Raw genomic sequence first — 22,035 nt, forward strand, 5'->3', positions numbered from 1 at the left:
ACTTTAAAGTGAGAGGGGGTAAGTTTAAAGGAGATGTACGGTGTAAATCTTTTATACAGAGGGTGGTGGGTGCCTGGAATGCACTGCCTAGGGTGGTAGAGGAGGCAAATACGATAGTCGTGTTTAAGAGGCATTTAGATTGGCAAATGAATGCAGGGAATGGAGGGGTGTGGATCACGTGAAGGCAGAAGAGATTTAGTTTAATTTGGCATCATGGTCGGCACAGACATTGTGGGCCGAAGGGCCTGTTGCTGTGCTGTACTGTTCTATGTTCAGTGGACAGATCAGGAAGACTGGATAAAAAGAGAAAGAGGTAAGATTTCTTTATTGGTCACACGTACACCGAAACACACAGTGAAAAGCATCTTTTGCGTAGAGTGTTCTGGGGGGCAGCCCCCAAGCGTCGCCATGCTTCCGGCGCCAACGTAGCACGCCCAAACTTCCTAACCCGTACATCTTTGGAATGTGGGGGGGAAACCGGAGCACCCGGAGGAAACCCACGCAGACACACGGGGAGAACGTACAAATTCCTTACAAACGGCGGCCGGAATTGAACCTGGGTCACTGGCGCTGTAATAGCGTTACGCTAATCATTACACTACTGTGCCTCTTAGAGAGAAAAAGAGAGAGAGAGAGAGAGAGAGAGCAATGCAGTTGTAAAGAGAGAGAGAGGGAAAGAGAGAGAGAGCATCAGGTTTAGATACAGTCACAGAGAGAGCACATCTGAAATGGGTGCCATTTGAGAGAGAGTGCACATCATAAGGGACAGAGTGTGCATTAGATTTTGATACAGAAACAGCCATCAGACCTGGATGCAGGGAGAATGAACCACTTGTAGGTGCTGTTACAGAGAGAAGCAGAGATTGCATCAGATTCACATGTGACTACAGAGGGAGGCAGAGAGAGGAGTGTGCATCCCATGCAGATATAACCACAGAGAGAGACACACAGAGTGTGCATTGGATAAAGGTGCAATAGCAGGGAGAGGATGCTTTGGGTGTAACTGTAGTCAAGAGAGAGAGAACATGAGGAGAGACAGAGGGGTTACTGGATTGGGATAGAGACAGCCATCAGAGCCGGAGGCAGCTACAGAGAGGGAACCATTTGTAGATCCCATGACAGGGACTGGGAGGGAGTGGGATCGACATCAGATTTAGATGCAGCTCAGAGAGAGGAGAGAGCAAATGTATACTGTATGTAGTTGGAGAGAAAGTATGTGATGCCCCGCCTCTCTCTCTCCCGCTCTCTCTCTCCCTCTCTCTCTTTGCTCTCTCTCTCCTGCTCTCTCTCTCTCCCCTTACTCTCTCCTGTCTCCTGCTCTCTCTGTCTCCTGCTCTCTCTCTCTCTCTCTATCTCTCTCCCGTTCTATCACCCTACATATATGTTGTGGAGAGAGAGTGCATCAGATGAGAATGTGGCTGAGAGGGCATGTGGATGGCATCACACAGTCAATGGATTACATGTAGATGTGGTTACAGAGGGAAAGCATCAGTTAGAGATGCATTGGAGTGACAGATGTGCAGGTACAGTCAGAGAGAGAATGCATGAGATGAAGATGCATTTACAGAGACAGCAAGAGTGCGCCAGGTGCAGATGAAGTTACAGAGAAAGAGAAGCAGTAAAAGAGAGAGGATGCATCAGATCCAGATGCTGTTACAGAGGGACTGCGTGAGACGTGGAACCAGTTAGTGCACAACTGGGTGTGTAACTGTGGTGCATCTTGTAGATAACATCAGGAGTCACTGCCACATGCAGTAACAGAGGGAGACAGAATCTGCAGCAGATTAGAATGCAGTTGACGAGAGATGTTGCATCAGATGTGATTGCCGATGGAGAGAGTAACTCCGAGGTGATCCAGTCACAGAGACACTGCCTCAGATGTGGGCACAGGGGCACCGAGAGAACGGATGTGCTGTAACTGCAGGTACAGAGTGTGCACCAGCTGTTGTAGACAGAGGATGGAGAGATGGGTGTGCAGTGACAGAGGAAACCAGAGGTAGCGGAGCTGGAGGGGGTCAGGGAGAGCGGCAGGTGCGGTTACAGAGAGAGAGAGAGTGCATCAGGTGCAGTTAGAGAGACAGAAAGAGAGTGCGTCAGGTGCAGTTAGAGAGAGAGCGTCAGGTGCAGTTAGAGAGACAGAAGGAGAATGCGTCAGGTGCAGTTAGAGAGGGAGAGTGCGTCAGGTGCAGTTAGAGAGGGAGAGTGCGTCAGGTGCAGTTAGAGAGACAAAGAGAGTGCGTCAGGTGCAGTTAGAGAGACAAAGAGAGTGCGTCAGGTGCAGTTAGAGAGACAAAGAGAGTGCGTCAGGTGCACTTAGAGAGGGAGAGTGCGTCCGGTGCAGTTAGAGAGAGAAAGAGAGTGCATCAGGTGCAGTTAGAGAGGGAGAAAGAGAGTGCGTCAGGTGCAGTTAGAGAGGGAGAGTGCGTCAGGTGGTTAGAGACAGTGCATCAGGTGTAGATCGGGAGAGAGAGTGCGTCAAGTGCAGTTAGAGTGTGTGTCAGATGTAGTTAAAGAGTGCTTCAATTGTAGTTAGAGAGAGAGAATGTGTGTCAGATGTAGTTAGAGAGAGAGTGTGCATCAGGTGTAGTTAGAAAGTGTGTTAGGTGTAGTCAGAGAGAGAGTGCGTAAGGTGCAGTTAGAGAGGGAGAGAGAGTGCATTAGGTGTAGATAGAGAAAGAGAATGCATCAAGTTTAGTTGGAGAGAGAGAGGGTACGTCAGGTGAAGTTACAGAGAGAGAGTGTGTCAGGTGTAGTTAGAGAGAGTGTATCAGATGTAGTTAGAGAGTGCGTCAGGTGTAGAGAGAGTGTGCGTCAGGTGAAGGAAGAGAGAGAGTGTGTCAGGTGAAGTTAGAGTGCATCAAGTGTAGTTATTGATAGGGAGAGGGAGAGAGTGCGTCAGGTGCAGTTACAGAGAGTGCGTCAGGTGTAGTTGGAGTGAGTGTCAGGTGTTAGAGAAAGCGTGTGTGTATGTCAGGTGTAGTTCAAGGGAGAGAGTTTGTCACATGTAGTTAGAGAGAGAGTGTGTCAGTTGTGGTTAGAGAGAGAGTGTGTTTCAGGTGTATGAGAGAGGGTGCGTGTCAGGTGTATGAGAGAGGGTGCGCGTCAGGTGTATGAGAGAGGGTGTGCATCAGGTGTTAGAGAGAGAGAGCGTCTGGTGTAGTTAGAGTGCATCAGTGGTGTTTAGAAAGAGTGTCTGGTGTTAGAGAGAGTGAGTGTGTGTGTCAGGTGTAGTTGGAGAGAGAGTGCATCAGGTGTTGTTAGAGAGAGAGAGCACGTCCAGTGTAGTCAGAGAGTGAGAGAGTGCGTCAGGTGTATTTGGAGAGAGCGCATCAGGTGTAGTTATAGAGAGAGAGTGTGCGTCCAGTTTATTCAGAGTGTGTGTGTGTGTGTGTGTGTGTGTCAGGTGTAGTTAGAGAGAATGCATCAGGTATAGTTAGAGAAAGAGAATGTCAGGTGTAGTTAGAGAGAGAGTGAGTGCGTCAGGTGCCATTAGAGAGTGCTTCGATTGTAGTTGGAGAGAGAAAGTGCAGTTAGAGAGAGGGAGAGTGTGTCATGTTCAATTAGAGAGATAGTGAGTGTGCGGCAGGTGTAGTTAGTGTGCATCAGGTGTAGTTGGAATGAGAGTGTCAGGTGTAGTTTGAGAGAGTGTCAAGTGTAGTTAGAGAGAGTGCATCAGGGAAAGTTTGAGAGAGAGAGTGTCATGTGTAGTTTGAGAGAGAGAGAGTCATGTGTAGTTTGAGAGAGAGAGAGTGTCATGTGTAGTTTGAGAGAGAGAGTGTCAGGTGTAGTTTGAGAGAGAGTGCGTCAGGTGTATTTAGAGAGAGAGTGCATCAGGTGTAGTTAGAGAGACAGAAAGAGAGTGTGTCAGGTGGAGTTAGAGTGAGAGTGTGCATCTGGTTTATTCAGAGCGAGAGTGCATCAGGTGTATTTAGCGAGAGCGAGAGTACGTCAGGTGCAGTAGAGAAAGAGATGGTGTCAGCTGTAGTTAGAGAGCAAGAGAGAGAGTGCATCATGTGCAGTTAGAGAGAGAGGGAGAGAGTGCCAGGTGTAGTTAGAGAGAGAGAGAGTGCGGTCAGGTGTAGTTAGAGGGAGATAGAGTCAGATGTAGTTGGAGAGAGAAAGAGAGAGAGCATCGGTGTCGGTGCCTTTCCAGATAATCTGTGAAGCAGAGGAGCAGTTGTGAGAGTGCGTCACGTATGTGCTGCATCAGGGAGCTCGTGTATCAGGAGTTCGGTGGATCGTGAGTGGGATGGTGTCAGGGATAATCGCAGAGGTGGTTGTAGAGTGCAGCAGTGGGCAGCCAACGTGTGACACAGGGTGTGGAGAGAGGTGAGCCTCACGTTGAGCGAGTAGTGGAGGTGGAGGAGGGGGAGGGGGGAGGGGGGAGGGAAGGAGGAGGAGGAAGAGGAGGGGAAACCACTGGTTAATGTACACCAGCCCCTGCTGCACCCCAGTCTCCCATTCCCACTGCACTGTCACATCCCCATGGTAACCGTTGGCAGGCGCAGGGCACCCTGGAGCTGCATTGCTCTAGCAAATTCCTGCTCCTTCAAAATGACATTGAACTGCTGCTGGGACCAGCAATGGTGCCGTTCCATCGGGAGCTGGCGCTGGGATGTGGCTGGCAGCTGGCCTGTGACCATTGGTGGGGGGTGAGAGGGAGGGAGGTGCCCCTGTCTGTCCCGTGGTTCCCCTCTCTGATCCCGCCCCTCTTCCCCCCCTTCCCCCTCCTCCCCCCCCCCTCTTCCCCCCTCCCCCCTCCTCCCCCATCCCCCTTTCCCCCCTACTTTCCCCCCTCCCCCTTCCCCCCTTCCCCCCCCCTCTTCCCCTCTTCCCCCTTCTCCCCCTCACCTTTCTCCCCCCTTCCCCCCTCCCCCCCTCTTCCCCCCGCCCCTCCTCTTCCCCCCCTTCCCCCTCCCCCCCCCCTCTTTCCCCCCTCTTTCCCCCCTCTTTCCCCCCTCTTTCCCCCCCTCTTTCCCCCTTCTTTCCCCCCTCTTCTCCCCCCTCCTCCCCCTATTCTCCCCCCCCCTTCCCCCCTAAACCCCTCCCCCTCCCCCTCCCCCTCCCCCCTTCTCCCCCTTCTCCCCCCTTCCCCCCTCTTCCCCCCCTCTTCCCCCTCTTCCCCCCTCTTCCCCCTCTTTCCCCCCTCTTCCCCCCCTCGTTCCCCCCTCTTCTCTCCCCCCCTCCTCCCCCCTTCCCCCCTGTACCTCTATCTCCAGCTCTCTCTCCCTCCCTACCCCTCCCCCTCTACCTCTCTCTCTCCCCCGAGTTTCTGCAGCCGCCCCTGTGCTGTGACTGCAGTAACCATGGACGGTCCACAAGCGTCCGACCCAGAGCGCCACCCTGCATCACCTGACTTCCTCCACATTCCACTCTCGGAGTCACTCTCTGCACAACATGCTCCTAATCAGAGCTGTATCATTCCTCTCCTTCAGGTCTGCAATCTTTTCATTTCTAAAATAACCTTAACTTAGTAACATGACAACTTGGGGTATTTGTGTTTGATGCAGCACTCTCCTAGGGCAGGGACAGCATGGGTTACACACAGAGTAAAGCTCCCTCCACACCGTCCCATCACACACTCCCAGGGTCAGACACAGAGTGAAGCTCCCTCCACACCGTCCCCTCACACACTCCCTGGGTCAGACACAGGGTGAAGCTCCCTCCACACCGTCCCATCACACACTCCCAGGGTCAGACACAGAGTGAAGCTCCCTCCACACCGTCCCCTCACACACTCCCAGGGTCAGACACAGAGTGAAGCTCCCTCCACACCGTCCCCTCACACACTCCCAGGGTTAGACACAGAGTGAAGCTCCCTCCACACTGTCCCATCACACACTCCCTGGGTCAGACACAGAGTGAAGTTCCCCCCACACCGTCCCATCACACACTCCCAGGGTCAGACACAGAGTGAAGCTCCCTCCACACCGTCCCATCACACACTCCCAGGGTCAGACACAGAGTGAAGCTCCCTCCACACCGTCCCATCACACACTCCCAGGGTTAGACACAGAGTGAAGCTCCTAGACTGTGAGATTATGGAGGACATTAGGCATGGAATGTCCTTCCCACCCCTTCCCGGAGGAGATGCAAGGTTGGGATGCAGAAGCAGGGAGAGACCATTCACCCTTTGAGCCTATCCCACCGTCAGCTGGTGAACTGCCTGGCTTCACGTGTTTGCAGAGTAACAGCAGTGAATCACACCCTTTGCCCCAATGAGTCCACACTGACCTTCAAGCCACCCCCCGCCCCCCCCCATTTACACTAATCCCATTCAATTCTCCCCACAGCCCACTGAAACCTTGGCTCTCCCATCTCCCAGACCAGAGGCTGAACCAAGCCTGATCCCATGAAACTGCTGAGCTCAGTTGATATCCTGGGTAAGAGTTGTTGAGTCAAGGGGCAGTGGAAGCAGGGTCCTTGAATATTTCGAAGGCAGAGGGAGATTGATTCTTGATGTGATGGGGGTGAGGGAGTGGGTGGGGGGGTGGGGGAAGGTGACCAGGGGTTGGCAGGATTGCAGTTTGCAGGGTCACTACTCTGGGAGTGTGTGATGGGACAGTGCAGAGCCGAGGTCACCATCAGGTCAGCCGGGATCTTATCGAGTGGGAGATCAGACTCGAGGGAGCTGAGTCTTGGAGATATACAGCAGGGAGGCAGGCCGATTGGCCCATTAAGTCCATGCCGACCATCAAGCACGGAGAAGACTGACGGGGGTGGGGCACCTGACAGAAGTATTAGAAGAGGCATAGATTAGGTGGGTAGCTGGAAACATGTTCCTGTCGCAGAGGTGTCCACAACTAGAGGGGCAGAGGTTTCAGGTAATTTGTGGGAGGTTTAGAGGGGATAGAGTCATAGAGCACTACAGGACAGAAACAGGCCCTTTGGCCCATCTAGTCCATGCCGAGCTGACCTTCTGCCTGGTCCCATCTACCTGCACCCGGACCATATCCCTCCAAACCCCTCCCATCCACGCACCTATCCAAGCCTCTCTTAGATGTGACAATTGAACCCGCATCCAACACTTCCGCTGGCAGCTTGTTCCACACTCGCACCACCCTCAGTTTCCCCCTCAGATTCCCCTTAAATGTTTCACCTTCCACCCTAAACCTATGACCTCTAGTTCTAGTCACACCCAACCTGAGGGGGAAGAGACCTGCATGCATTCACCCGATCTATACCTGTTATAATTTTGTGTAAGATCTCCCCTCATTCTCCTGCACTCCAGGGAATTTCACTGTAGATCACCAGATCACAAGACAAGGGAGCAGAAGTAGGCCATTCAGCCCATTGAGTCTGCTCCATGAGCTACACTAAAACTATTCCTATCTAGCCCCAATTCCCGGCCTTTTCCCCATATCCCTTGATACCCTGACTGATTAGACACCTATCAATCTCCTCCTTAAATACTCCCAATGATTGGGCCTCCACAGTTGTACGTGGCAACGAATTCCATAATTTCACTACCCTCTGGCTAAAGAAATTTCTCCTCATTTCTGTTTTAAACCGGTACCCTCTAATTCTAAGACTGTGCCCTCTAGTCCTGGACTCACCCACCAAGGGAAACAGCTTAGCCACATTTACTCTGTCCAGTCCTTTCAACATTCTAAAATAGTACCTCGGTACAAGTGACAATAATAAACCAATACCAATATGAATAAAGTCCTAACCTATTCAGCCTTTCCCTGTAACTCAGGTCCTCAAGTCCTGGCAACATCTGAGGATCTGAGGAGGAATGTTTCCCACCCAGAAGGTGGGTGGAGTATAGAACAAACTGCCTGACGGGGGGGGGGGGGGGGGCAGTGGAGGCAGTGGAGGCAGAGACCCTCACAGCATTTAAGAAGCATCTGGACAGGCACCTGAATCACTGAGGTGTAGAAGGCTATGGATTATACTGACTTTGACACTCACCAACTTTTACTAATGCACCATAGAAAGCATCCTGTCTGGATGCATCACGGCTCAGTACGGCAACTGCGCTGCCTGGGACCACAAGAAACTGCAGAGAGTTGTGGACAGCCCAGCGCATCATGGACACCGGCCTCCCCTCCTTGGACTCTGTCTATAGCTCTCACTGCCTTGGCGAAGCAGCCAGCATAATCAAAGACCCCACCCACCCGGGTCATTCTCTCTCCTCCCCTCTCCCATCAGGTAGAAGATACAGGGGCCTGAGGGCACGTACCAGCAGACTTAAGGACAGCTTCTACCCCACTGTGATAAGACTATTGAGTGGTTCCCTTATACGATAAGATGGACTCTGACCTCACGATCTACCTTGTTGTGACCTTGCACCTTATTGTCTACCTGCACTGCCCTTCCTCTGTAGCTGTGACACTTTACTCTACTGTTACTGTTTTTACCTGTACTACATCAATGCACTCTGTACTAACTCAATGTAACTGCACAGTGTAATGAATTGACCTGTACGATTGGTATGCAAGACAAGTTTTTCACTGTACCTAGGTACAAGTGACAACAATAAACCAATACCAATAACAGGCGCTCAATGGATGGCATGAATGTTGTGGACCAAAGGGCCTGTTTCTGTGCTGTATGACTCTATGACTCTATGACACCCACTTCCACCGACCCCACTTTATTTCCCCCACTTTTCCCATCAACTCCACCCCCCCCCCCCCCAAGCTACCACCCACCTGCACACTGGGGACAATTTACAGTGGCCAATTGACCCTCCAATCCCCTCCAGAAAGCAGACAATCACGGTACGGTGGTGGGATCTTGCTGTGCTGAGATTGGCTGCCGTATTTCCCTCACTACCGCAGCAACCGCCCCGCATGGAATCGGTAAGCGTGCCCGCAGCAAGGAGACAGGCCATTCGGCCCATCCCCACCGTGCTGGTGGTTGCGTGGGTCCACGCGCCCGTCCCGTTCCGCCTTCCCACACGGGTCCCCGTCCCATCCTGGTTATCCCCCCGGCCGGCGCCGGCGACCATCTCTGAGCTTGAAGCAACATGGCGGGTGGGAGCAGGCTGCTCCTCCCCTCGATCCTGTTCTGCCCTTCAGTCGGGTCACGGCTGATCCTTGGCCTCAGCACCACTTCCCGGTGCCAACCCAGCATTCCCTGATTCCCACTCCTCGCTACAGGGAGGAGGTGACTGCACTGGAGAGGGTGCAGAGGAGGTTCACCAGGGTGTTGCCTGGGATGGGAATTGGTGATTGGTTTGTTATTGTCACGTGAAAAACTTTGCTTTGCATAGCCATCCGTACAGACCCGTTCGTCACATCAGTGCATCGAGGGGAAAGCAGTAACAGAATGAGGGGAGACGAGATGGAAGTTTGTAAGATTGTGAGAGACATGGATATGGCAGACAGCCAATATCTTTTTCCCAGGGTCGAAACGTCTAATACCAGAGGGCATGTATTTAGCGTGAGGGGCGAAAGTTCAAAGGAGATGTGCGGGGCAAGTATTTTTTACATAGAATCAGAATGGGGTTTATTATCTCTGACGTATGTCGTGAAATTTGCTGTTTTGCGCAGTAGTACAGTGCAAGACGTAAAAGTTACTGTAAGTTGCAAAATTAAATAGTGCAAAAGAGAAATAACGAGATGGTGTTCATGGACCGTTCAGAAACCTGATGGTGGAGGGGAAGGAGCTGTTCCTGAATCGTTGAGTGTGGGTCTTCAGGCTCCTGTACCACCTCCCTGATGGTAGTAACGAGAAGAAGGCAGGTCCCAGATGGTGAGGGTCCTTAGTGATGGATGCCGCCTTCTTGAGGCACCACCACTTGAAGATGTCCTCGATGGTGGGGAGGGTTGTGTCTGTGATGGAGCTGGCTGAGTCAACAACCCTCTGCAGCCTCATGCGATCCCGTCCATTGGAGCCTCTGTACCAGGCCGTGATGCAGCCAGTCAGAATGCTCTCTACTGTACATCTGTGGAAATTTGCGAGAGCCTTTGGCAACAAACCAAATCTCCTCAATCTCCTAATGAAGTAGAGCCGCTGGCTGTGCCTTTTTCATGATTGCATCAATGTGTTGGACCCAGGACAGATCCTTGGAGGTGTCGGTGCCCAGGAACTTGAAGCTGTTCACCCTTTCCACCACTGACCCCTCAATGAGGACGGGTGTGTGTTCTCCCAACTTCCCCTTCCGGAAGTCCACAATCAGTTCCTTGGTCTTGCTGACGTTGAGTGCGAGGTTGTCGTTGTGACGCTACTCAACCAGCCGATCTATCTCACTTCTGTACGCCTCCTCATCGCCATCTGAGATTCTACCAACAGTGGTGTCATCGGCGAATTTGTAGATGGCGCTTGAGCTGTGCCCAGCCACACAGTCATGAGTGTAGAGAGAGGAGAGTAGTGGGCTCAACGCGCGTCCTTGGTTGTCAGCGAGTAGGAGATGTTACTCCCGATCCACACTGACCGTGGTCCCCCGATAAGGAAGTCGAGGATCCAGTTGCAGAGGGAGATTGAGGCCCAGGTTTTGAAGCTTGTTGATTAGTACTGAGGGGACGATGGTGTTGAACGCCGAGCTGTAATCGATAAACAGCAGCCTGACGTATATTTTACTGTTGTCCAGGTGCTCCAAAGCCAAGTGGAGAGTCAGTGAGATTGTGTCCGCTGTAGTCCTGTTGCGGCGGTAGGCAAATTGCAGCGGGTCCAGGTCCTTGCTGAGGCAGGAGTTAATTCTAGCCATGACCAACCTCTCAGAGCACTTCATCACAGTAGATGTAAGTAAGTGCTACCGGGTGATAGTCGTTGAGGCAGCTCACCCTGCGCTTCTTGGGCACCGGTATGATTGCTGCCCTTTTGAAGCAGGTGGAAACCTCTGACTGCAGAAGTGAGAGGTTGAAGATGTCCTTGAACACTCCAGCCAGTTGGTCGGCACGGATTTTCGGTACCCTGCCAGGTACACCGTCGGGGCCTGACGCCTTGTGAGGGTTCACCGTCTTGAAGGATGCTCTGACCATCGAGAGCGGTGGGTGCCTGGAATGTGCTGTCAGGGGTGGTGGTGGAGGCAGATACGACAGAGGCTTTTAATAGACTCATGGATGTGCAGATAGACACATGGATGTGCAGAGAATGGAGGGATATGGACATTGTGTAGGCAGAAGGGATTAGTTTAGTTAGGCATTTAATTACTAGTTTAATTAGGTACAACATTGTGGGCTGAAGCACTTGTTCCTGTGCTGTACTGGTCTATGTTCTAGAATGCAGAATAAAGTGTTAACAGTTATGGAGAAAGTGCAGTGCAGGCAGACAGTAAGGTGCAAGGGCCACGATGAGGTAGATTGTAAGGTCAGGAGTCCATCAGTGGGATAGAAGCTGTTCTTGAGCCTGGGGGTGCGTGTTTTCAGGCTTTTGTACCTTCTGAGTGTTTCAGTTATGAGAAGCCCCTGGAGAGGCTGGGTCTGTTACCTCTGGGGTAGGGGAGGCTGGGGGACCTGATGGAGGTGTACAATATCTACAGCTGTGATCTTTACAACTTCTTTCAAATGAGGGGTGACTTGATAGAGGTGTACAAGATGATAAGAGGCATAGATAGAGTGAACAGTCAGAGACTTTTTCCCAGGGCAACAATGGCTAACACGAGGGGACATAATTTTGAGGTGATTGGAGGAAGGCATTGGGGGGACGTGAGGGGTAAGTTTTTTTTACCCAGAGAGTGGTGGGTGATGTCTTAGAGTCATACAGCACAGAAGCAGGCCATTCAACCCATCAAGTCTGTACTGACCATCAGGTGTCCATTAACACAAATCCCATTTTATTCTCCCCCACTCACCCACAAACTTGGGGTAATTTTCAGTGGACAATTAACCCACCGACTCCCAGGAATGTGACGGCGTGGGTTCCCCCCGGGCGCTCCGGTTTCCTCCCACATCCCAGAGATGTGCGGGTTGGTGGGTTAATTACCCACTGTGAATTGTTCCCCCAGTGTGTGGGTGAGGGGTCGAATCTAGGGGGAGTTGATGGGACTGTGGAGAGAATAAAGTGGGTTAGGGTCGGATCAGTGTGGGTGGTTGAAGGTCGGCTTGGACATGGTGAAGGACCCATTTCTGTGCCGTATCTCTGTGTGACTCAATGATTAACTGAAGCAGTAAGCTGTCAGCAAAGATCCCCACCATCCGGGCCGTGCCATCTTCTCGCAGCTACCATTGGGCAGGAGGTACAGAAGCCTGAAGTCCCACACCACCAGGTTCAGGAACAGCTACTTCCCTTCAACCATTCGGTTCTTGAACCAACCTGTACAATCCTAATTACTACCTCAGTACAGCAACACTGAGACCACTCTGATCACTTTGCACTACAATGGACATTTTTTGTTCTAATTGTGTTCCTTCTTGTAAAAACTTTGTAAAATTTATGTTTAATTTATGTGTTTCTTGTCAATGTTGCTTATATGATGTTAGGTGCCTGTGATGCTGCTGCAAGTAAGGACTTTGAATCGTACTGAACTCCCACGGAATTACTTCGAAGGAGAACACTTAGTTTTCCCCAGTGCCCTGACCAGTACTGATCAGCACGTCTTAACGTGATTGTCCATCCATTGTCATCTTACTAGGGAATAGAAATGGAGCTTACTGAAGCACTCAGCAGGTCAGGCAGCATCTGTGGAGAGAGAAACATTTAATGCTTTAGATCCAGGACCCTTTGTCAGACTAACTTATTTTCTCACTTCTGATGAGGATTCTTTGACCTGCTGAGTCTTTCACCTCTCTCTCTCCCCTCTTTCTCTCTCCCTCTGTGTCTCCCCCCCTCCCCTCAGGATCCCTCCCTCTCCCTCTCTCTCACCCTCCACCCACACTCTCTCTCTCTCCCTTTCTCTCTCTCTCTCTCCCCCTCTCTCTCCCTTTCTCTCTCTCTCTCCCTCCCTCTCCCTCCCCCCTCCCTCCCCCTCTCACCCCCTCTCTCACCCACCCCCACACTCTCTCTCCCTCTCTCTCCCCCAATCTCTCTCCCCCTCCCCCTCCCCCTCTCCCTCTCCACAGATGCTGCCTGTCCTGGTGAATGTTTCCAGCAATTTCTGTCTTTTATTTCAGACTCCCAGCATTTGATTTTCCTTTGCTGGGAGTGGGTCATCGCCATGCGCAGATTAGCTGGCACATTTGTACAGCTCACGGTGCTTTGAAAGGGAAGTGCAAGGTGCCAGGGCAATGCAGTCTGCCTTTGCAGGGAGGTGGATGTGACAGAGGAACACTGGCGCCACCACGGGGCAGAGGCTGTAAAGTGCAGCACAACAGCCTCTCGCCCAAACACAACAGTGGCTCCAAAGTGAGAGATCCCATTTTATTCTCCCACAAAGTGCCCCATGAAAGCTTTGCATCGCTTCTCTTCAAGTCCACCACATCATTTAATTTCAGTTCTGTTTTTTTTTAAATAGGGGAATCAATTTATTTAATTACATAATTGATCTGCAATGGAGACTTATTTAAGTAATGGTGATTGAGGAAAACACATTTGACTATGAATTGCAGTCACAGCGATGGATTCTGTGAATCTGGGATTTGGGTGTGTATCAGTGCAAGGCCGGCATTTATTGATCACTCTTAATTGCCCTTGAGGGGTGGGGGAGCAGTGAGCCACCTCCTTGAACCGCTGCAGTCCTTCTGGTGAAGGTGCTCCCACAGTGCTGTTGGGGAGGGAGTTCCAGAAATTAGACCCAGTGAGGGGAAACCTGATAGAAATTTATATAATTATGAGAGGCATAACTAGAGTAAGGTGGTAAATTGGTTTATTATTGTCACATGTACTGAGGTACAGTGAAAAACTTGTCTTGCACACCGTCCATACAGATCAATGCATTACACAGTGCATTGAGGTAGTACAGGGTAAAACAATAACATAATGCAGAATAAAGTGTCACAGTTACAGAGAAAGTGTTGTGCAGGTAGATAGTAAGGTGCAAGGTCACAACGAGGTAGATTGTGAGGTCAAGAGTCCACCTTACCGTACCAGGGAACCATTCAGTAGTCTTATAACAGCAGGATAGAAGCTGTCCTTGAACCTGGTGGTACGTAGAAAGCTGGTATCTTGTTCACAGGATCGATATTTCTAATACTAGAGGACATGCATTTAAGGTGAGAGGGGGAAAGTTCAAAGGAGGTGTGTGGGGCAAGTTTATTTTACACAGAGGGTGGTGGGTGCCTGGAATGTGCTGCCAGGGGTGGGGGTGGAGGCAGATATGATAGAGGCGTTTAAGAGGCTCTTAGACATAGATGTGCAGAGAATGGAGGGATTGTGTGGGCAGAAGGGATTAGTTCAGTTAGGCGTTTAATTACTAGTTTAATTAATTCAGCACAACTTTGTGGGCCGAAGGGCCTGTTCCTGTGCTGTACTGTTCTGTGTTCTGTGACGATGAAGGACCAGGTGATGGATTTCCAAGTCAGGAAGGTGCACGACTTGGAGGGGAACCTGCAGGTGGTGGTGTTGCCCTGCTGCCCACATCCTTGGAGGCAGAGGTCACGGGTTTGGGAGGTGCTGTTGGATTCACCTGGGTGAGTAACCGCAGTGCATTTTGGAGATCGTGCACACTGTGGTGGAGGGGTTGGACATTTAGGGTGGTGGCTGGCATGTTGAAAGTGGTCACTGGGGCACTGATTGGAGGCACTGCCTCAAGAAGGCAACATCCATCATCAAAGATCCCCACCATCCGGGCCGTGCCATCTTCTCACAGCTCCCATCCGGCAGGAGGCACAGAAGCCTGAAGTCCCACACCACCAGGTTCAGGAACAGTGGTGACACAATATCAGCACAACATTGTGGGCCGAAGGGCCTGTACTATGCTGTAGTGTGCTGTTCTATGTTACGTAACAGCTACTTCCCTTCAACCATTCGGTTCTTGAACCAACCGGCACAACCCTGATCACTATCTCAGTTTAGCAACACTGTGACCACTTTGCACTAAAATGGACTTAGTTTTTCTTTATTCTAATTGTGTTCTTTTTGTAAAAATTGTGTTTAATGTATTTTTATTGTGTGATTTTCTTGTGAATGCTGATTATCTGATGCTCTGTGCCTGCGATGCTGCTGCAAGTAAGTTTCTCATTGCACCTGTGGACGTGCAGATGACGATAAGCTCGACTTTGACTTTGAGCCGTTTGAGGAACCACCTCTGCCTCGAGTTCTTGAGAGACCCGAGGCTGAAGGTCCAATAAGAACGTTACGTTCCACATGCACCAATGACCGAGTAACTTGTATTCTTAAAGAAGATTATTTGCTTTCAGGATACATTTTCTTTCATCTTTCTTTAAGATGTACACCACAAAAGGCTGGGTCCAAGGGAGTATTGAGGAGCCACTCAGCCCTTCATGTCCACCCTAGAACACCCGGATCAATCTCATTCCCCTACATTTCTCCACAGGCTGATTTCCCTCACATCTCCGGTCAGCTCTCCAGAATCTCCCCCTTCATCCTCCTACACGAGGGGGGAATTTACAGCGGCCACTTAACCTACTGACACGTCGCTGGGACATGGGAGGGGACCGGAGCACCCGGGGGAAACACACACAGTCACAGGGAGAACGTGCAAACTCCACACACACACACAGACAGCGCCGGAGGTCGGGGTCAAACCCGGGTCTCTGGGGTTGAGAGGCAGTGGCTCCACCTGCTGGGCCAGTGGGCTGCCCTTGCACTGGCAAATGTGAGAGCAGGCATCATGTCAGTCAGAAGTTCAACACTTCGGGGACTGTGATTCATTTGCATGCATTTAAAGTGGCAAATGGACACCTGTAAACAGGACTGCTATTGTCCTGATGGTGACAGGCTTTTGACCTGCGCTCTGAGGGGGTGAGATTTTACTGACTGTCAGTACTGAGGGAGTTGCTCTGTGGGACAGTGGGTACTGAGGGAGCTGCTCTGTGGGATGGTCAGTACTGAGGGAGCTGCTCTGTGGGATGGTCAGTACTGAGGGAGTTGCTCTGTGGGATGGTCAGTACTGAGGGAGCTGCTCTGTGGGATGGTCAGTACTGAGGGAGCTGCTCTGTGGGACGGTGGGTACTGAGGGAGTTGCTCTGTGGGACGGTCAGTACTGAGGGAGTTGCTCTGTGGGATGGTCAGTACTGAGGGAGCTGCTCTGTGGGACGGTGGGTACTGAGGGAGCTGCTCTGTGGGATGGTGGGTACTGAGGGAGTTGCTCTGTGGGACGGTCAGTACTGAGGGAGCTGCTCTGTGGGACGGTGGGTACTGAGGGAGCTGCTCTGTGGGATGGTCAATACTGAGGGAGCTGCTCTGTGGGATGGTGGGTACTGAGGGAGTTGCTCTGTGGGACGGTCAGTACTGAGAGAGCTGCTCTGTGGGACGGTGGGTACTGAGGGAGCTGCTGTGTGGGACGGTCAGTGCTGAGGGAGCTGCTCTATGGGACGGTCAGTACTGAGGGAGCTGCTCTGTGGGACGGTCAGTGCTGAGGGAGCTGCTCTGTGGGACGGTCAATACTGAGGGAGCTGCTCTGTGGGACGGTCAGTGCTGAGGGAGCTGCTCTGTGGGACGGTCAGTGCTGAGGGAGCTGCTCTGTGGGATGGCCAGTCCTGAGGGAGCACTGCTCTGTCAGGAGTATATTGTTCTGTGGGTAGCGAGACCAGATCTGCCCTCAGTTTTCCAGATGAGGTCTCACCAGGACCTGGGATACATGGGGTTCTGCATCTCTACTGTTGTCTTACACTTCTCTCACGTTGAATGCCTACGTGTGCTGGGAGCAGATCGGAGAAGGTTTACTGTATACTGTTGGCTGGAATGTGCTGGTTGCCTTGCGAGGTGAGGTTAGACCTTGAATCTGCTGGAGTTCAGAAGAACGAGATAGGACTTGATCCTGAGGTGCCTCGTCAAAGTGGACGTGGAGAGACACAGGAGATCGCAGAGGCCAGAATCCAGAGCAACACAAAAGGTGCTGGAGGAACTCAGCGCGTCGGGCAGCATCTGTGGAGGGAAATGGACAGTCGAGATTTTGGGTCGAGACCCTTCATTTGAACTTCATCTGGATCTTCACCTTGTCCAGATGAAGGTTCTTGGCCTGAAACGCCGTCTGTCCTTTTCCGTCCACGGATGCTGCCCGACCCGCTGAGTTCCCCCAGCCCCTGATGTGGATGGGGAGAGGATGTTTCCCCGTGTGGGAGAATCTGGAACTGGGGCGCACTCATTCAATTGCCCCTCGTGTGTGGGTGAGTGAATCGGGGGTGGGGGTCTTTTGGAGAAAGGGTGGGGTTCTGATGGAGAATAAGTTACAGGGAGTTACGTGGAGTAAAGGGTGTGATGGGATTGCTCCCCCTCAGAGCTAGCAGACACTCAGTGGACAGAATGACCTTTCCTCTGTTTTATTGGTACAAAATAAGCCTGTGCTTTCCAATGGAATCCACCAGTATCGGTTGAATAGCTCTGGGATCCACAGATTACAGGGGAACGGGATTGCTGTGGTTTCGCCGAGGGCTGGCATCGACTTGATGGGCTGATAGGCCACCTTCTGTGTCGTCTCCCCTGTGCATTCAGTGTGGGGGAAGGAACGGAGCCCAGCCCAAGAGGTAAGAGCTGAATGAAGTTGTCTGACAGCTTGAAATCGACTGGTTTACCATACACAGCTCCACTAGAGGACAGCACTCCATCAGAGGCAGACATAAATCTGATCTCAGCAGGGGAAAAGATTCCTTCTCCAAAAATAGTTCTCACTGGTTAGAATCCAGTTGACGATAACAGACTCAGTGGTGAAGGAGCTTAAAACGCTTTGCTGGGTGGTTTGAGATTCCAACGACACTAAGGACCTCCTTGTGGCGGGCGGGTAGAGCAGCTGCCTCACAGCCCTAGAGACCCGGGTTCGATCCCGACCTCTGGCGCTGTCTGTGTGCAGAGTCTGCACCTCCTCCGTGTGGGTTTGCCCCAGTTTCCTCCCACACATTGTGCAGGTTGATCGGATGCTGTAAATTGCACCCCCCCCCCCGACCCCAGCATTGTGGCGATTGGCAACATCAGGGGAATCTACCATAAAGTTCTCTCCACTATAATAAAAAAGGCCAACAGCGACCTTCCTTGGCATTTCTCCGCCTTCACGCAGTCTTGGTTTAAAATTGAATTCGGCTCCATATGTTTGCGCCTCCCCCCCAGCAATGGGGCATATGGCAGGTTGGAGAAGGGAGTCTCAGTGTGACTCGAGGGCATGGAGTGGGATGAAGATCCCACCACTGAGACCACACTGGTCTCCATTAGGCACCATTCACACCCCTGAGTTCTGCACCGTAAGATCCACAAACCAATTGATCTGCATTACATTATCCCCTGCACCTTGCTGTTCCCTAATCTCGTATCCCTCAGTGACCATCTGGGCATCCTCTGACGATCTTTCCATTCCTCTGCTCTCCACAGACTCCGCTACTACAATTGTAGGGCTGATTCACACTGTATTCCCTCCATCCCTTCTCTTCGAGAGATAGCTGTTATATAGCCCGAGTCTGCAGAGGGGTTGTGATGCAGTGGACATGTTTACTGCAATATATAAAAATTGTGGGCATTCGATGTTGGCGCCGGAAGCGTGGCGACACTTGCAGGCTGCCCTCCAGAACACTCTACGCAAAAAGATGCATTTCACTGTGTGTTTCGATGTACATGTGACTTATAAAGATATCTTAGCATGCAATTTTGGTCACCTCACTATAGGAAGGATATCGAGGCTTTAGAGAGGGTGCAGAGGAGGTTTACTAGGATGCTGTCTGGATTACAGGGCATGTGCTATCAGGAGAGTCTGGACAAACTTGGGCTCTTTTCTCTGGGGCGGCAAAGGCTGAGGGGTGATCTGATGGAGGTGTATAAAATTATGAGGGCCATAGATAGGGTGGACAAGCAATATCTTTTTCCCATTATTGAGCGATCCAATACCAGAGGGCATGCATTTAAGGTGAGAGGGGGTAGGTTCAGAACAGACGTGAGGGGTACGTTTTTTACTGAGAGAGCGGTGGATGCCTGGAATGCGTTGCCTGATAGGATGGTGAAGGCAAATTCATTGGGGGCTTGGATGGGCACATGAATGAGAGGAAAATGGAGGGATATGAGCATTCTGTAGGTAGAAGGGATTAGCTATGTCGGCACAACATTGTGGGCCGAAGGGCCTGTTCTGTGCTGTACTGTTCTATGTTCTATGTTCTTATCTTATAATTAAGTGTATAGAATAACGAGAGGCAGAGATAAGGTAGATTGAGTCTTTTTTCCAGGGTGGAAATGTCAAACACTAGAGGGCATAGCTCGTAGGTGAGAGGGGGAAAAGTTCAAAGGAAACACAGGAGACTGCAGATGCTGCAATCTGGAGCAACACACAATCTGCTGGAGGAACTCAGAGGGTCGAGCAGCGTCCGTGGGAGGGAACTGTCGACGGTTTGGGTCGAGACCCTGCATCGGGACTGAGCGTGGAGGGAGAGAAGGTGGTCAGTGTAAAGCTTAAAGGAGACACTTGAGGCAGGTTTGAGCGGTGGGTGCCTGGAACGGGCTGCCAGGGGGAAGCAGATACGACAGCAAGGGGTGAAGGGGCACTTGGACAGGCGCGTGAACAGGCCGGGAGTGGATGGATACGGAGCACGTGCGGGCAGGTGGGGGTTAGTGAGATTGGCATCATGGTCAGCACAGACACGGTGGGCCGAAGGGCCTGTTCCTGTGCTGTACTGTTCTATGTACAATGTCGAGGCACTGATCAACAGCCCAAAGGAAAGGCTTCAAATCTCACAAGGTAACTTAGTTTATAACATGATTACAGATTCTGACAGATAATTGCTGGTATTTGTTTTAGAAAACTCTGCTTGTCATAAGGGTTGCTGTGAATGCAGGCTCCATACACAGCCCAGAGTAAGGGAGAAGTGATTGGATATTGGCAGTTGAGGCATACCGCACGGAATCAGGCCCTTCAGCCCATCGAGGCAATGCTGACCATTAAATCTTAGATCTTTATTAGTCACATGTACATCGAAACATACAGTGAAATGCATCTTTTTGTGTAGAGTGTTCTGGGGGCAGCCCGCAAGTGTCGCCACGCTTCCGGCGCCAACATAGCATGCCCACAACTTCCTAACCCTTGCGTCTTTGGAATGTGGGAGGAAACCGGAGCACCCGGAGGAAACCCACACAGACACGGGGAGAACGTACAAACTCCTTACAGGCAGCAGCTGGAATTGAACCCCGGTAGCTGGCGCTGTAATAGTGTTACGCTAACCGCTACACTACCATGCCTGCCCACATTAACCACCCATTTACACTGGTCCTATGTTAGTTCCTTTTTGTTAATCTCCTCACATTCTCGTTAATTCCTCCCAGAGCCTACCACCCACCTACTGACTAGAAGCAACTTACAGTGGCTAGTTAACCGATGACTAGTTAACCGATGAGCCAGCCCGTCAGGCGGTGTGAGGCAGCAGCTTCAGTAGCCTGAAGTTCCACAGCACCGGCTGAGGCCCTTCGGCCCACTGAGTCCGTGCCGTCCGTCAACCACCCACTTACAATCATCCCATTTTATTCTTCTCAACTTCCTCCACCCCCCCCCCCCCCCAGATTCTACCCCTCACCCACACACCAGGGGGGCAATTACAGCGGATAATTAACCCACCGGCCTGCACGTCGTTGGGATGTGGGAAGGAACCCACAGGGAGAGAGAATCCCGAGCTCCACATGGACAGCACCCGGGGTCAGGTTTGAACAGCAGAGTATGCAAGGATTTCCCATGTAATCTCATCCCACACTGCCCCCAGCAGACTGTGCTGGTGTAACATAATCACACATTTGATCCACTCGAGTGTGCTGAGGTATCTCGTGAAATACGCTGATTTATCACAGCATTCCATGTAATCCATTCCATATAACCGCACCCGGGTCTAATCGTCAGTGCAGTGATGTCCTGGTGTAATATTCTCATGCAGTGTTACCAGTAGACTGTGTTGTGTGTATCTGGGGCCCAGTAGATTGTGTTGTGTGTATCTGGGGCCCAGTAGATTGTGTTGTGTGTGTCTGGGGCCCATTAGATTGTGTGTGTGTGTGTGTCTGGGGCCCAGTAGACTGTGCTGTGTGTGTGTCTGGGGCCCAGTAGACTGTGCTGTGTGTGTCTGGGGCCCACTAGACTGTGCCGTGTGTGACTGGGGCCTAGCAGATTGTGCTGTGTGTGTCTGGGTGCAGTAATTTTGGTGGAGAACTTCCTGAGGCCCGGTGAATTGAGCGGCAGTCCCCTTTGTTTTCCGTAGATTTTTCTTCGAGCACTCAGAGATGGTGCTCAGAGATCCATGGGACCAACAGGGTTGTCAGGGCTCCCTTGAGCCTGTACATTGTTCAGGGAACTCTTTGGGACCTGGTAGATTGAGCTGGGGTCTCCCTTGTACCCAATAGATTTAGCTGGGAGCTCTCTTGGGCCAGTGCACTGTGATTGTGGCCCAGTAGATTGTACTGGGATTCCATGGAGTTTGGTAAATTCTCCCAATAACTGTCATGTATCCAGTAGATTGTGCTGGGAGCTCCCTTGGGCCCAGGAGATTTTGCTGGGAACACCCTTGGGCCCAGTAGATTTTGCTGGGAGCATCCTTAGGCCCAGAAGATTGTGCTGGGAACACCCTTGAGCCCAGTAGATTTTGCTGGGAGCATCCTTAGGCCCAAGACATTGTGCTGGGAACACCCTTGGGCCTGGTAGATTGTGCTGTGAATTACCTTGGGCCCATTTAATTTTGCTGGGAAGACCCTTGGCCCCATAGGTAGTGCTGGGAGCTCCCTTAGACCTACTAGATTGTGTGGGAAAGTCATGGGGACCAGAAGATTTGCTGGGGCTTCCTGAGGCCCATTAGATTGTGCTGGGACTCCCTTGGGCCCAGTAGATTGTGGTAAGAACAGCCTTGGGTCCAATAGATCGTGCTGGGAACACCCTTGGGTCCACTATATGTGCTAGGAACACCCTTAGACCCAGTAGATGTGCTGGGAACACCTTTGGATCCAATAGATTGTGCTGGGAACACCCTTGGGTCCAATAGATGTGCTCGGAACACCCTTGGGTCCAATAGATGTGCTGGGAATAGCCTTGGGTCCAATAGATGTGCTGGGAACACCCTTGGACCCAATAGGTTGTGTGGAGAG

At 51.5% G+C, this 22,035-nt stretch overlaps 1 protein-coding gene across 1 annotated transcript in view; it reads left to right on the top strand.

Moving 5' to 3' along the window:
* The window catches only part of LOC127585866 (ras/Rap GTPase-activating protein SynGAP-like), a 469,283-nt gene that overhangs the window by 122,579 nt on the left and 324,669 nt on the right, over positions 1-22,035 (top strand).

The sequence above is a fragment of the Pristis pectinata genome, chromosome 34, assembly GCF_009764475.1.
Source record: "Pristis pectinata isolate sPriPec2 chromosome 34, sPriPec2.1.pri, whole genome shotgun sequence".
Classification (NCBI taxonomy): Eukaryota; Metazoa; Chordata; class Chondrichthyes; order Rhinopristiformes; family Pristidae; genus Pristis; species Pristis pectinata.